The sequence below is a fragment of the Pipistrellus kuhlii genome, unplaced genomic scaffold (assembly GCF_014108245.1).
Source record: "Pipistrellus kuhlii isolate mPipKuh1 unplaced genomic scaffold, mPipKuh1.p scaffold_m20_p_11, whole genome shotgun sequence".
Classification (NCBI taxonomy): Eukaryota; Metazoa; Chordata; class Mammalia; order Chiroptera; family Vespertilionidae; genus Pipistrellus; species Pipistrellus kuhlii.
In genome coordinates, this window is record NW_023425416.1 from 28,224,284 (window position 1) to 28,241,416 (window position 17,133).

The window sequence follows — 17,133 nt, forward strand, 5'->3', positions numbered from 1 at the left end:
GTTTTGAGTTATTTTTTCCTTCTTCGTGCTACGCATGTGGGAGAACTCTATCCAATTATAGCCAAACCTGTCCCCTATGAGTCACATCCTGAGTTGACTAGTCGGTTCTGAAGGTGCTGCCTAAAATACTTTTCAGATTTTAAGACTCACTTTAGAAACAAATGGAAACATGGAGGTATTCTTTGAGCACCATGAACTGAGGAGTTAGTTCCATAGCATTCATTACTTTTGGGGTTTTAATGCAGTTTATGCCAGCGTTCTGAAAAAACTCGCCAGCTCTACAACAACTAAAAACTACAGCACACAAAAACTTGGACATGAAACAGAGCCATTAGCTACTCTGAAATTATATCACGCTTAAAAGTACGTGTGTGTTTTTTGGTGTTATTATTGATGTACATCAACTATAGCATTTCTAATTAGAATGTTTTTAAACAGCTTTTGTTTATGAAGGGCCTCTTTAAATGTGCCAAAAAAAAAAACAAACAAAAAAAACCAACAACATGCGTATTGCTGAGTTAAATAATACATACTTATCGAAGGATTCTTTTTACTATGCCTGGCGAGGGACCGTGTGAATTGTAGAATATTTCTGAAAAGTAATTTCATAGGTCCCATTCGTAAGAGAAATAAGTTATACCTTGTTCATAAATAACTATGTTCTTGTGTAAATATGTCTGTTTTAGTGCACCTCTTGCTGGGTGACAAGTACTTCACGTGTGTTCTCTTTTGCCAAGTGTAGGAGTTAGGTGGCATTGACATTTTTGTACAGATAAAGCTGAGGTGCTGGGGAATTACAGAATTTCCTGGAGCTCACAGAGATGTCTGGGGCTCTGTGACTCCAGAGCACATGCTTTCTCTCTCGTGCTGCCTCTGGAGGTTAGCAGTTTAGTCTTTTATCTGGCCAGAATCATCCGAGGGACATAAACAAAACGCAGACTGCTAGACCTACTCTGAGCAGTTTGTCTAGGAGATCCGGGATGGGCCACAGCTAATGAACCTTTTGAATGCCATGTTTTATTGATCGTAAAATGTGTAGTTTTTCTACATTTGAGCATCTCTGAAATTGGAACCATTTTACAGTCAATGGAGAGTCATCAGTTAATTGACAGTTTATTTTTCATTCTTTAGATTGAAGGAAGCTTACACATAATTTTCCACCCTTTTTTTGTGGGCCTGTTATAATTTCCAAGTTGGGAAATTCACTGGTGGTATTTATTATTTGCTTACTAGAGGCCTTGTGCACAAAATTCATGCAGTGGGTGGAGGGTGTGTGTGTGGGGGCATTGGGGGAGGGGTGTGTGTGTGTGTGTGTGTGTGTGTGTGTGTGTGTCCCTAAGCCCAGCCTGTACCCTCTCCAATCTGGGACTGCAATCTGTCCAACTGCTGGTTTAAACCTGATCCTGCAGGGACTGCTGGCTCCTAACCACTTGCCTACCTGCCTGATTGTCCCTAACCACTTCTGCCTGCCAGCTTGATTGCCCCCTAACCGCTCCCCTGCCGGCCTGATTGATGCCTAACTGCTCTCCTGCCAGCCCGACAGCCCCCAAATGCCTTCCACTGCAGGCCTGGTCACCCCACCTGCCCTCCCCTGCCAGCCTGATTGCCCTCAACTGCCCTCCCCTGCCGACCTGATCTCACCCCCAACTGCCCTCCCCTGCCGGCCTGATGGCCCCCTACTGCCCTCCCCTGCTGGTCTGGTCGCCCACAGCTGCCCTGCCCTGCCGGCCTGATCACTGCCCTCCCCTGCCGGCCATCTTGTGATGACGTGGGGGGTCATCTTTGTTGATGTGCAGGTCACCTAGCCTTTTATTAGTATAGATGGTAATGGCTGTGTCTTTGTAGGGAATCCAAATGACTGCAGTGTGATATTACCATTAGGTTTAAGAACAAAAGTATTTAGCTAGGAAGTTGCTGGCAAGGGTAATGTCAATGGTTCTCAACCATTTTTTTGTGTGAAAGCCTTAGAGCCTTTTGCTAGGCAAAGGCATGGATACCCCACATAAGCACCTAAAACGTAAGTTTTGTATACTGTGTATGGGGTTCTTGGACTTTGGGGGTCTTGCAGGGACACCTGTTGAAAGCTGATGAGTCCCACAAAAGCTGGTTCTGGAAAGGGGCATCTGTTACCTTCAGCATTTCATCCTGAATTCGCTGACCTCCCTACAGCAAGCATGTCAAACTCTCGTCCCTCAGGCCACATGCGGCCCACAAGGAATGTTTTTGCGGCCCACCCAATATAACAGTATGTAAGAAATGTTTTAATAAAAAATTTATAACTTAGCCAAAACCGGTTCGGCTCAGTAGTAGAGTGTCGGTCTACGGACTGAAGGGTCCCAGGTTCGATACCGGTCAGGGGCATGTACATTGGTTGTGGGCACATCCCCAGTGGGGGGTGTGCAGGGGGCGTCTGGTCAATGTTTCTCTCTCATCGATGTTTCTGACTATTTCTCTTCCTTCCTCTCTGTAAAAAATCAATAAAAAATATATTTTAAAAAATTTTATAACTTGTTACAAAATCCTGTTAGACATAATTTTTAATAATGAACTACAACGTTCGCTAATGACTGATTACAATAATCCTGTTGCATTCATTTCCCTTATGCCCCTTAAGTGCAGGCACACCGTTTCTCTCCACTAATGCTAGCAGCAAATATTTTAACACCGATTGCCACGTCATTAGTCTTGTATATAACTTGTTTGGTGTGCACAACAGGAAATATTTCACTTTTGGAGAACAAGGAAAGTAGGTTTATTTGTGTTGTGCTTATTAATATGTGCAGTTATTCAGAGTCTGTTAAGTTCAAGAAAAATATTAATTATTATTAAAATGTTCTATTATTTTATGTTAACGCTTACTCATTTATTTCAACCCTTTGTATTCAGCATGTCTCTATTGAAATAAACCTATGTATTTACGAAAATTGAAGCTTTTGTTTTTTTGCAGCCCACATAAACTTAATTAAAGCTTCTTTATTTGGCCCATGTTAGCCTTTGAGTTTGACGTGCTTGTCCTGTAGAATTTAAAAAATGTGCATTCTTTAAGGTTCTTAATGTTTTATGGGTTTTGACAAATGTACAGTGTCATATATCCACCAGATTATCACACAGAATAGTTTTTCTACCCTAAAAAAGCTCCATGAGTAGGGGGCATTTATATTTATACATACTCCTCTGATATTTATTTTATTTTATTATTATTTTTTAAATATATTGATTTTTTTACAGAGAGGAAGGAAGAGAGATAGAGAGTTAGAAACATCGATGAGAGTCATTGATCAGCTGCTTCTTGTACGACCCCTACTGGGGATGTGCCCGTAATCAAGGTACATGCCCTTGACCGGTGTCGAACCTGGGACCCTTCAGTCCTCAGGCTGACGCTCTATCCACTGAGCCAAACCGGTTTTGGCATATTTTTATTTTTTTAATAATAAATCTATTGTTCAGATTATTACAGGTGTTCCTCTTCCCCCCCTCGCCCCCCATAGCTCCCCTCCACCTGATTCCCAACCCCACCCCAAGCCCTTACCCCCGCCACTGTCTTCATCCATAGGTGTAAGATTTTTGTCTAATCTCTTCCCCCTCAAACCCCCTTCCCCCTGAGAATTGTCAGTCCATTCCCTTTCTATGTCCCTACATGTGCCCACTGTGTGCACAGCCATCTTGTGATGGAGTGAGGGCATCATGGCGTGATGACCACTTAGGCTTTTATTAGTAAGGATGTTTATATTGAGACTCTTGTCCAGTGGTCGGCAAACTGCGGCTCAAGAACCACATGCGGCTCTTTGGCCCCTTGAGTGTGGCTCTTCCACAAAATGCCACGCGAGTCTATTTTGAAGAAATGGCATCAGAAGAAGTTTAAGTTTAAAAAAATTGGCTCTCAAAGGAAATTTCAATCATTGTACTGTTGGGTATTTGGCTCTGTTGACTAATGAGTTTGCTGACCAATGTTCTTGCCTGACACTGGTTTCCTCTCCTAACCCTGCCATGTGTTTAGTTATCTGGTGCCATGCTCCTTCTTCCTGAGGTCTGCATTAGGTGGTTGCGCTGCCTCACATACTTTCTCAGATCTTTGCATAGTTCGAGCCTTCTTGATCTTAACTGAAAATGCCGCTTTCTCAGAGCCTTGCCTTTCTAGGTTTGTGCCATTCTGATCTCTCACTATTTTATTTTAAGCAATTAATACTTTTGTTGTTTCTATACCCCATCCCTCCCATAGGAAAGTTTATTTTCTTTGAGTAGAGACCTTATTTATATTTCTCTTTATCCCTCGCACCTAAAACCTAGTATGTATTAGATGCTCAGTAAAAGATCAGTGCGTGAATCCTACCTTTTTTTTTTTTAATTATTATTATTATTCACTATCTTGTACCTTACTGAGTCCATCATTCTCTTGATCATTTCTCATTGTCTGATAAGTCTTAAAAGGGGAATTTGACTGAACTTATACTTATGAATGGAAGTTTAAATAAATTAGTTTTTAATAGCTTATTTTCTTTGAAAACTGCTTAGTTTCCCCAAGTCTCTGTCCCTTGCACCCCACTCCCTGGGTAAGGTGCTCCCCATCATGGCTTCCATAGTTCTCTACAAACTGTACCCATCACATTGTCTTTCCTCTGCTGCGCTAAGGCCACCTCATATCTTGGCACATAGCAGTCTTTCAGGAGACTCCTGGCACACACTCCAGTTAAAGGGTGTGAAGTGTTCAAGAGAGACTCTTTTTCCCCCCAATAATTAAAAGCTGGGAAATAGAATTTCTAATCTTTTCATCTGAAATGCATAACCTGCTGTTAATTCTCTCCAGTGTGTTTTTTCATCTCATAACATCTCATAGCTTTGATTTGGGTCTTTTTATATCTTCCATGTCTCTATTTAACTTTTGATCATGTGGATGGATTACAGTTATAATAGTTGTTTCAAGTTGTTTAAATGTCTTTGTCTGCTCATTCTAACATCTGTGCCAGTTCTAGGTTGGTTTCAATTGATCTGTCTATCTCCCATGCCTGGTAGTTTTTGACAGGATGTGACACATTGTGAGTTTTTCCCGGTGAGTGCTGGATATTTTTGTATTTATATAAATATTCTTGGCTTTTTAAAAAATATCTTTTTTTATTGTGATTTCAGAGAGGAAGGGATAGTGAGAGAGAGAAACATCGATAAAGGAATCATTGATCGGCTGCCTCCTAAACACCCCCTAGGGGGGGTCAAGCCCACAACCTGGGGATGTGTCCTGACTGGGAATCGAACCATGAGCCCCTGGTTCATAGGTCGACGTTCAACTACTGAGCCACTGCAGCCGGCTAAGTATTCTTGGTTTCTGTTCTAGGACTCAGATAAGTTACTTGTATCAAGTTTGATGCTTTCAGGTCTTGCTTTTAAGACTTGTTAGGTAGCACAGGAGCAGTGCTCGGTGTAGGGCTAATTATTCCCCACTACCTAGTCAAGTCTACTTGTGTCCTTTCTCCAGTGACTGGGAATCATGAGGCTTTCCAGTCTGGCTGGTGGGAATAGGCCATGTTTCAGATCCTATGTAGGTGCTAGATACTTACCTTTTATCCTTTTTCTGTGCTTGCTCTGGTCAGTACTCAGCTGAAGGCTGGAGGGTAACCCTCTGCAGATCTACAAGTTCTCTCCTCTCTGGTTCTTTGCTCTACATATTATAGCTGTCTTTTTCTTTATGAATTCTTATATATTTTATTTTTTTGGTTATTACAGATGAGAGGGTTAATCTGGTCCTGTTCTTCTATCTGGTCCAGAATTGGAAATAATGAAGGATTATCTTTTTTTATTGTTTTCATCTTTCCCACAGTTAACTCCTTAAGTTATTTGTTAAAGGAGAGAATGTAGTCCAATTTAAAGAAAAAGATTCCAAGGCTTTGTATGTATGCATGCATGGGTACATAAGTTTAGATATATAGTAGATAACATGGTGTGGGACAATATTGGACTTGAAATCAGCATATTGAGTTTTCATTCTCCTGCTACCCTGTTTTCCTGAAAATAAGACAGTGTCTTATATTAATTTTTTCTCCCAAAGTTGTGCTAGGTCTTATTTTCAGGGGATGTCTTATCTTTCCATGCGCTATGTCTTATTTTCGGAGGATGTCTTATTTTCGGGGAAACATGGTGTCTGTGTAGGCAAGTAATTAATGTTTCTGAGTGTAGGTGGGTTTCTTCATATTAAGATGCTTTTCAACCAACAATAGCATGTGTATTACCATAGTTGCTATGATGTATATGAAAATGCTACATAATTCTCAAAACATTTTATTTTCCTGTTTGGTGGGGGATTTGCATGTTTTTGGGTGAAAGCTAGAATCATAAAATGTTAAAAAGAGAGGTCATTTAGATATCACATGATTGTTTGATTGTCTTTAGTAGCAACATTTATCACTCATTGAACAATTATTTATTGAGTAGATACTAGGCTGTGTTTGGGGGATATGGGACATATTCTGGTGAGTAAAACATGGAAGCTTGACTTCATGAAACTGACTTCTAGCAGAGCACTCAGTGACTTGCCTGAGAAAATAATTCAGGTAGCTTTGGATCTGGACTCCAAGTTAGCACTTTGCAGTGCTTCCTGTTGCTGGCAGGGAGAAATGTGTTTGTGAGTTTTCCATTGTGCTTTGAGACCATGAACATAACAGCAAACTGTAAGTCACTAATGGCCTCCACAGCCGCCTGTGGAGCATGGTCCTGTTAGGAGTTGCCTGTGAAAGACATTGAATGGTGATTATGTAAAACTATGTGCAAATTGCTGCATCTCTGTTACAGGGAAGGAACCAATGACAAATTATTTCCTAGTATCTTTAAAAAATATATCTTTTTATTGATTTCAGAGAGAAAGGGAGAAGGAGAAAGATAGAAACATTAATGATGAGAGAGAATCATTGATTGGCTGCCTCCTGCATGCTCCTTACTGTGGATTGTGCCCTCAACCGGGGCTTGTGCCCCTGACTGGCACTGAACCTGGGACCCTTCAGTCCGCAGGCCAATGTTCTATGCACCGAGCCAAACCAGCCAGAGTTTTCCCAGTATCTTTTTACAGATAGTGAAATATTCTGGCACTATGGCAGGGCATGCTTCATATTTTATGTTATAGTGCTAGAGACCTGGCTGTTTTTTTGTTTTTGTTTTTGTTTTTCCTTATTATTCTTGGATAGGATTTGGGAATCACCTTTAACATCTGTGCAGTTGTGGTACAAATTACATCTTTGGAGGAATTCTTTTATGTTTTTTTTTTAATGACATATATTAATTGGAGGTGAAATCTTGTTCCCTGATCCTGTATTTTAGTGTCGAGCTCTCTCTGTAATTTCTTCTTCAACTGCCATAGCATTTTCCCATAGGGAAGTGACAGTGCATCATCCAAGTCATCCACTTGAAATCACAAGTGACCTTGCTTTCCCTCTGATTTCACATCACTTCTTCCAAAGATGACATTATCACAGGCCTTAGGAAGGTGGACAGCTTTGGGGATCTGAAATGTAATCTCTGGAAAAGGGGAGAGCAGGGGCAAAGATGCTTACTAAGAGGACCACTGCACCCTTTAGCTTGGTTTGCTAATGCAGTGGTAACTAAGAGCCACTCCAATGGATTGTTTTTAAGTGAACTATTGATTTTGTCCTCATATCATGTTTTCTTCCTCAAGTGGCCAAGTGAGGAAAGGTGCTCAGAGACTACAGATGCCTGGCTTTTGGGGAGGATCAGGAGATTCTCTTCCTTGAAGCTGACTCCTTATTTACCTGTCAGGGTCTACAAGGGGGTGGGTCCTCTTGCCTTTCCTTTGAGGAGGCTAGTCCAGTCTTAGGAAGGAGATGTGGAGGCCTCTTGGAGGAAGGGCATGGAGGGTGGTGGTGTATTTACCTTGTCTTCTGTTGTCGATCCTGCATATCTTCTTTCTTTAATTCTTTTTTATACTCTGTGCGTATTTGTGTACACCTCAACTCAGCTCTGCCAGGGCACTTTAGGTCACCTGAGGGTAGGAGGCCAATGCTGAATGGACAGAGGATTACATGAAAAATTGTATTTAATCTATAAGATTATTGTTTAAACAGCTATAGCGATGGAAGATTTATGTGCCTTTTCTTTTTTTAGTTATGAAGAAATGCCCTTTCTAATTAAATATTAAGTCTCAGCTAATTTTATTGGTATAATTTGACTATAGATTTATTGGATTCTGATGGACAAATTATTTTATTATATCTGTTTCAGCTTGTTAGTTTCTATAAACTAGGAAAATTTGAAATAAGAGCTCCATATTTATTATCTTTTAGTGTCGGTCAAACTATAGAGTATTTAATGATTTCATATGTATTGAGTGATTTTGGCTTTTTTCCACCTGGCTCATATACTATACTGTCCTCAGAACCTAGATCATTTTGACTAAATACACTTTTTTTTTTTTACTTGAGTTTCACTAGCATTTGGAAACCATGGATGATATCATAGAATAATGGAGTTTTGGCTGACATTTGGAAACTGTGGATGATATCATAGAATAATAGGATTTTGTGGCTGGGAAGGGACATTAACATCATCTTTGGTTTACCTCCCTTGTTTTATAGTTGAGAAAAATTGATGCCTGGAGAAGGTGGTTAAATTGATTGCCAAAAGTCACTAAGTTACTGGTTAACAAAACTCTGCTCTAGTTCTCTTCCTATGACATCACTTTTCTTGCTTTAACTGATTTCTGAATTTAAAGAACACACACAGAAAACCCATTTCATTCAATTCATCAAAATCCGTCTTTGCTATAGTTGACTTTTACCAACAGCCAGCCACTCATGGGTCTAACATTTGAGTAGCTACCAGTTCTTAGATTGAACCCTCCTTGCGAGTTATTGGGGAAGACAGACATGTGAGTAATTCCCTGGAATGTATTTCGTCAAGTGCTGGAGAGGTAGCTCTTGTTATAAAGGGAGATGGCTTGCTCAGTGACACCAAACAACCAATGTTGTAGCTTTGGGAAATAAGTAGTTAACTTTTAAGATTATTTGGAAAAAATTTTGAACTATTAAATGATTTGAACTTAAGCTAGACAGGCCAGGTCATGCAGAATAAATACATGCCTGAATTAAGTTTGAATTTAAGATTGTCTGGGGGGAAAATAATTTTTCTTAATGGGCGTTGAGTTTTGCAGGAATAACTTTGGTTTTTCAGCTTGGATTTTGGATGTTTGAAGTTATGAACAAAAGTCATATGTTCTAACAAGAGAGCAACATTCCTACTTTGCTGGAATTGGCAGCCTTGTAATGGTGATTGTATAACTAGGTTAGAAGAGCAAAGTTCTGTGCTTTCTAATAAAATGCTACCTCTTCCATCCACAGCTGTCCACTCCTATTGCTGCTGCCTTCCTGTAGAGGCCTTTTCCTCCCTCTGCCCACTCTGCTTCACCTGCTGGTCTTTCACAGTTATCTCCGGAGCTCCAGTTCTGTTTGGAGGTCTCCTATGACTTTTCATAGTGCTTCTTTCTTTCTCTCTTCAGTTTAACTGAAACCGGATTTTCCTCATAATCCTTTCACATCTCTGGAAGCCGGTTTTATTACACTCCCTCCCCATTTATGGGTCAGGGGTCAACTCTTTTTCTTTTCTTTAAAAAAGAAATTATTTTAGGTAAAATTTGCATAACAAAATTAATCACTTTAAAGTGAACAATTCAATAACATTTAGTATGTATATGTGTAGTTGTACAAACACCAACTTGCCTATATAGTTTAAAAACATTTCCAATGCTCAAAGTAAAACTCTTTACTCATTAAGTACAATAGTTTCTTCTCATTCCCCCTTCCCCCTAGCCTCTGGCAATGACCAATTTGCGTTCTATCTCTATGGATTTATCTATTCTGTATATTTCATATAAATGGAGTCAAACAGTATAAGACCTTTTGTGTCTGGCTTTTATTTAGCATAATGTTTTAGAAGTTCATCCAAATTGTAGCATGTATCAATATTTTATTCCTTTCTATGGCTGAATAATATTTCATTATATACATTTACCATAATTGATTTATTCATTTATCTGTCAATGGACATTAGGACTAGCTCCACATTTTCATTTTTATGAATAATGCTGTCATGAGCACATGTATAAATATAGTTGATTACCTGTTTTCAATTTTGGATGTATACTAGTATCTAGGAGTGGAATTGTGGGTCATATGGTAATTTCTTATTTAACTTTTGAAGAACCACTGAACTGTTTTTCACAGTGGCTGAAACATTTTGCATTCCCCATCAACAGTGTACAAAGTTCTAATTTATCTACATCCTCGCTTACACTTGCTATTTTATGATTTTTATTTTTTTAATTAACATGATCCTAGTTGGTGTGAAGTGATACCTCGTTATGGTTTTGATATGCATTTCTCTAATGATTAGTGATGTTGAGCATCTTTTCATATGTTTGTTGGCCATTTGTGTATCTTTGGAAAAACGTCTATTCAAGTCCCTTGCCCATAATTGAGTTGTCTTTTTAATATTTTTATTAATTTTAGAGAGGAAGGGAGAGGGAGAAGGAGAAACATCAGTGATGAGAGGGAACCATTGATTGGCTGCCTCCTGCACGCCCCTTACTAGGGATTGAGCCCGCAGCCCAGGCATGTGCCCTGAATGGAACCATGACCTCCTGGTTCATAGCCTCCTGCTTAATGACTGAGCCACGCTGGCTGGGCTGAGTTGTCTTTTTGTTGTTGAGTTATGAGTTCTTTATGTATTATGGATACTGGGCCTTCCTCCAGATATACTAGAGACCTGGTGCACGAAATTCGTGTTCCACATGGAGGTGGCCTAAGCCAGAGTCTGGCCACCACGGCTCGGAGTATGCACCCCTGGTAGGGTCCATGGGTTTGCTGGGGGCCTTGGTCTCAGCCGCGGTGTGGCTTGGAGCACACCTCCCTGAACAGGTTCTTGGGTCCGCTGGGGGCCTTGTTCCCAGGGCAGGCGATATGGTGTGCCTGCCCTTGAACCCCCAGCAGGAGTGGCCTCGTAGCTGGGCAGCGCTGCATTCCCACTGGGGGCCTTGCTCCCAGCACAGAAAGGCTCCCAGGGCAGGCTGCGTGGTGTGCCTGCTCCTGAACCCCTGGCGGGAGTGTCCTGGGAACTGGGTGCCGCCTGGCTGCTTGGAGCCCACCCCAGCCCTGGTGTGTGGTGTGTGTCTGCTGGGGCTGGGCCGGGTTCTGAGCTGGTCATGATGCAGCCTCTCGAGCTGGTCTGGTCATGATGTCCTGGCCTAATTTGCATATTTCTCTCTTATTATATAGGATAATTTGCAAACATTTTCCTCCATTCTTTAGGTTGTTCTCACCTTCTTGATAATGTTGATGCACAGAAGCTTTTCATTTTTATGAAGTTCAATTTATCTACTACTTTTGCTCATGCTTTTAATGCTGTATCTGGACATCCATTGCCACATCCAGAGTCATGAAGCCCTATGTTTTCTTCTAAGAGTTTTATAGCATAATATTTTATATTTAGGTTGTGGATCTATTTCCATTAGTTTTTAGTTATGGTATTTGGTAATGGTCTGAATGCATTATTTTGCCTGTGAATATCTTCTCCCAGCACCGTTTGTTGAAGAAGCCATTCTTTCCCCATTAAATGGTCTTGGCATCCTTGCCAAAAATCAACTCACTAGAAATATATAGGCTTATTTCTGGGCTTGGTGTGCATGTCCTGTTTATGTTGGTACCACAATGTTTTGGTTTCTGTGGGTTTGTGGTGAGTTTCGAAATGGGGAAGTGTAAATTCTTCAATTGTGTTCTCATTTTTCAAGATTCTTTGGCTCTTGGTGGCCACTTACAATGCCATATTAATTTGAGAATCTGCTTTCTCATTTCTGCAAAAAAAAAAAAATAATAAAAATTTAAAAAGACGGTTAGAATTTTGATAGGGATTGTACTGATAGATCTCTTTGGGTAGTATTGCCACCTTAACAATGAATAGTAAATCTTCCAATCCATAAAGATCGCCTGTCTCCATAATTAGGTCTTCTTTCTCATGTTATTCTCACTTAAATAGTGAGCATGGGTAGTCTAAGAATTTTCTTCTCAATCTTGTTGTCAATGTTTAGTGTGGAAATTCTGAGCTTTCATGTACTCCTTCAGTTCATAGTGCTTTGCCAAATTTAACTTTTAGTATATTTGGGTACTTTAAGGGAAAGACAGAGGGAAGTTTTAATAACTTATTATTACTAGTGTTAATCTTGATATATCAAAGATGTTACCATTACCAATGTAATGGTGTGTTTGTTTTTCAATTGTGTTTTGTTGTGTGAGGGTTTTCTATACCTCCCACTGACCTTTATATGTTATTTTAGGCAGTAATTGGATTATTGTTTAATTAATTGCTGCAGATGTATGTGTATGTCTTTAAACATTTTTGAAAACTATTTTTCCCCCAGTTAACTTAGCTTTTATAGAAAAACCTGAAAGCTAAGAGAAGAAAAAAACTAAAGTATGCAATAAAAGTAACCCATAATTCACCATTCATCATTAACCACTGTTAATATTATTTTGGTGTTTCCTTTCTTTTTTGAGAAATGGAGCACACACATTGTACATATACATATCCTTCTAACTTTAATCCTCTGGACATTTATTATTACCTGCTATGTGTAAGAATTATTCTAGGTCAGCATTATTAAAAATTTGCTGTATGCAGTTTGCATCTTACCTGTTTTTATTTAACATTGCACTCTAAGCAAAACCCAGTTCATTAAAATTTATTACAATAGTGCTGTTCATGGCTTCCTGGTCTTTTTCAGTATTTTTTGGTCCCTAAAGCCTGTCTTTACAAGGGAAGCTCAATATGTCACAAACATGAACAGGGAGAGATTTGATTGAAGGGATGTAGTGGCTTGGGGTACCATCTCTTCTCCTCCAAAGACGAGAAACTGTGAAAACTATTGTTCTCTGTTATGTATGCATTATAGTTTATTAATCAGTGCTCTAATGCCAGTCATATATATTCTTTCTTCATTTTTAAATGTTTCTTTGGTTAATATCTTTTTACATAAGAATTTGTATCTATATTTGATTTCATTAGGATTGATTGTTAGACATGGAATTACTGGATCAAAGAGTATAAATATTTATAGAACTGTGATAAATATTCACAAATTGCTTTCTTACCATACCCTGCCTAACATTTAATATTATATTTAAAGAATATAGTGTTTCTGTTAAATATAGTTTACATTCCTTAAAAAAATACACACCTTTAAGATTACTGATTCATTAAAAATAACAAGCTTTATGGGAAAAATAAGGTTATGGGTAAACCACTCAAGACCTCTGCAATTTTCAAACAAGTACTAATAAAAGCATAATTGGTACCTTATGAGATAACTTGGATAGTCCAGTCAAGCCACTTTTAATGGCTGAAGCTGCCTCAAAGGAGAGTTAAAGATATTAATACATAACAGGATGGAAATTGCTGACTTGCATCGCCTTGGAATAGTGCAGCTGAAGGTACCTTTCTAAGCTGATGGGGCTGCCATAGAGATGGCACGAGAGGAAGTACAGCTTGCTGGGATCTGGAATCCAAGCACAGGCCAGCAGTGCTCCTCTGAGGGAGCTCTGAGTTCAGGTGCTCATTTTTAGTTTTCTTAAAATAGGGCTGAGGGGGCTCCTGCCTGCTAGTATCTGAGCTGAGTAAGGGTCTTTTCCTTTCCCACTGAAAATTGTAATTCTTTACCAGCTTTTCTAGTTTCTCTTGCCTGGGAAAATTCAAATGGTAACCCACACAATTTCCATGTTATATGGGCAATTGTTATTTACTAAACACTTATAAGCTAATTGGTGTTTATAGGAACCTGTCTTATGACAGAACACACTGTATTTGCTCATTTGATAGGCAAAACTTTGCATCTCATTTTAATGGTTTCTTTGAAAAATACAAACCCTTTCCAACTAGGAGTTAACTACCTTAGTTAATAAAGAATGTTTATTTCAAAACAGTGTCCTCAAAATCTGTAGTCAGAAAACAACAGCTTTGTTTAGCGATTGCATTACGATTTCAATACCTCAATTGCAATGAATTTCAAATTTTCAATATATTTTGGTGGGTCACAGGGCTCCAAACTTTCAGCAGCTTATGAATATTAATTTATTTGTTGAGGATAGTAGTTATGGTTTTGTAGTGACTCTCATTTGTGGGAATAGCATCACCCAGGTTTATGCAGCATTCAATTACTAGTATACCACCAGAGAAAACACGGAGTAGGGGAATCAAGTCAGTTCAAAATAGGGTGTTTTATGGTGGCATATGCTTATCTGACATAGGTTGGTGGGGAAAAGTTGAAAGTACTGATAATTGGTATAGAGACTGGTAAGTAATTGGTATCGAGGCCGGTAAGAAGGAAATGAGAAATTATTTGTATAATAGAATGGGAGAAACAAGAGGATTATAGACACTTAAGAAATGAGCCTGGAGAACAGCTAGTGTCACAGTAATAAAGGGAAGGAGCTAAAGAGCTACTAGCAACTGAGAGATACAGCTCGAGATTTTTTAGGTGGAGCAATTTACTATTGATACTGTTCATAGAAATGGATTGCTTTGGTTTGGATAAAAGTTGTTGGGAATTGAAGAATGAAAAGACCATTGAAGGGCAGGTTGAGGGTTAGTTGGTCTCAGGGACATTGGAGTCTGTCATAATAAGTCATAGGAGAAGGATATGTAGAAACCTTATAAATTGGTTCCAGAGTCCTTAGTGAACGAGGTAGCTAGATAATGGGAGGATAGAAGGTGGCATAGTTTAATGGAATATGCCTAAATGGAAACAGGACTTCTATTTTATTTTATTATTTTAAAAAATATACTTTATTGATTTTTTACAGAGAGGAAGGGAGAGAGATAGAGAGCTAGAAACATAGATGAGAGAGAAACATCGACTAGCTGCCTCTTGCACACCCCCCACCGGGGATATGCCCACAACCAATGTACATGCCCTTGACCGGAATCAAACCCGGGACCCTTCAGCCCGCAGACCGATGCTCTACCACTGAGCCAAACCGGTTTCGGTGGAAACAGGACTTTTAATAAGGGTGCTCAAATAATCATCTGGGAGATCGTAGGGATCCGGGCCAGGGCCCACTGAGGGTAGGAGAATGGGTCATTCGGTCTCTACAGGGCCAGTGATGCTTCAAGAAGGTGAGGTGACTGTGGAAGTCACAGTGGCATTCGGGGAGGACAGTATACAGAAGGGTCGTTGACGAGAAGGGATTATGGATGGATGACCAGGTAGTAAGCATGCCAGCAAAAGTTGAAATCCAGATAGGTTTTAGAAGGTTAAGGAAGTTACAGACTCCAGTCTTTGCCCAGTGTCAATTAGAATGGTGTGAAGTTGCTCAAAGGTGTTCCAAAGAATGTTTACGAGTTAGGAACCATGATTTCTATCCAGAATTTGAGTTGGTGGAACAGGAGAGACCTTGAGCAATGTGGGAGAACAGATGTCCCTAGGATGTTGGAAAGGAAATTGGCTGTATCCCTCAGTTTCACGAGAGTAAGAATTTAGAGAATTTCAAGTAGGACATAAATCACAAATTATTAAATGAGTGTATGGCTTGAGGATATGTTCTCCTTTTGTTCTTTATTTCTTTTCTACTTACAGTTCTTTTTAAGGCAGTTGGATTTACAGAACTCCTATATGTTCTTGATACTTTGAACTGTGTCTGGGAAACTTAAATATTCACACATTGTTGTTGTTATTACCAGTAACAACTATAACTGCTATTTATTAGGACCAGAGTTCCTTTTCCCTGTAAAAGATGTTTGAAGTGTAAATTCGGAAGTTGTTGATTATGTATGGTTAATTAGTTTTCCTAAAACTTTTATGTTAGTGCTAGTAACACTCTGTGGTATGTAAGCTTTTAAAGATTAGAACAAAGAGGTAAAAATCGATTGTTGACTCTCCCCTCCACCCCCACTTTTAAAAATTTTTGGTAAACTTTACATGTAATGAAATGCTCAGATTTAGTATCATGTAGTTGTTTGAGTTTTGGAAAATGCATACACTGCCCCAACTATCGATAGAAACAGAGCATTTCCACCATCCCAGAAAGTTCCCTGGTGCCCCTTTGCAATCAGTTCACAGTCTTCCTCCCACCCCGCTTCCCAGGTAGTCACAATTCTCCGACTTCTATCAGGATAAATTAGTTTCGCCTGTTCTAGAACTTTATATAAATAGAATTATATAGTATGTACTCTTGTGTATAGCTTCTTTCTTCACTCATAGAGACTTTGAGATTTACTCCTTTTGTTACATATCCTCAATAGTTAATTTTCTTGGCAGAATAGTATTTCATTGTGCAAATATACCAAAATCGGTTATCCAGCATGGACATTTGTATTGTAGACCCCCAGGTTGATAACCACTAGCAGGGTCGCCTAAAGACTATCAGAAAACATAGATATTTACATTATGATTCATTAACAGTAGCAAAATTACAATTACGAAGTAGCAATGCAAACAATTTTATGGTTGGGGTCACCACAACATGAGGAACTGTATTTGTCTTTATTCTATCTTATGGTTAATTTCTTTATCATGGTATTTGATAAATAGGTGTGAGACCCATGAATAGGCTCAGTACATATGAAGTTTACATTTCATTTGGTTTACCTGTATCTTTTCCCTCCAATGCGTGAAATAACATATGTCATGCATTACTAGAGGGGTCACCTGAACATAACTTTAAATAACAATAAATCAACTGAAAGTTACTCCCTGCTCTTATTCTTTCATTTATTTTGGATTATCATGGAAAAGTCTCTATTTGATTCTTTACCTCTCTTAAACACTTGTTAATCCCCTAACCTTCCCCCCCACCCACCCACACACACCCTTTTTGTAAGGTCTCAAGCTCACTTCTAGTATTTAGCTAGAAATTAGTAATATTGTTTTATTTTTTAAATTGATTTTTGGGGAGTTACCTTGTATTTTTCAGTTATTACTGATTTTTTTATTCAAGAAAGTGATAAACTTAGGCCTTAAATTTTTTTTCTTTTAAAAATTGAGTGAATTTTAAAGAAAAATATTAAATGCATGAAGGATGAAGGAGTATGACAGAATTGGAGTATGACAGAGTTGGAAGTTGGATGTGGCCCTGGTTAAGAATGTGGTGTGGGAAT

General features: G+C 39.1%; 1 protein-coding gene across 7 annotated transcripts in view; it reads left to right on the top strand.

Annotated features, from left to right (window-relative positions):
• Positions 1-17,133, top strand: part of RYK (receptor like tyrosine kinase) — an 83,332-nt gene that overhangs the window by 8,827 nt on the left and 57,372 nt on the right. The window lies entirely within an intron of this gene.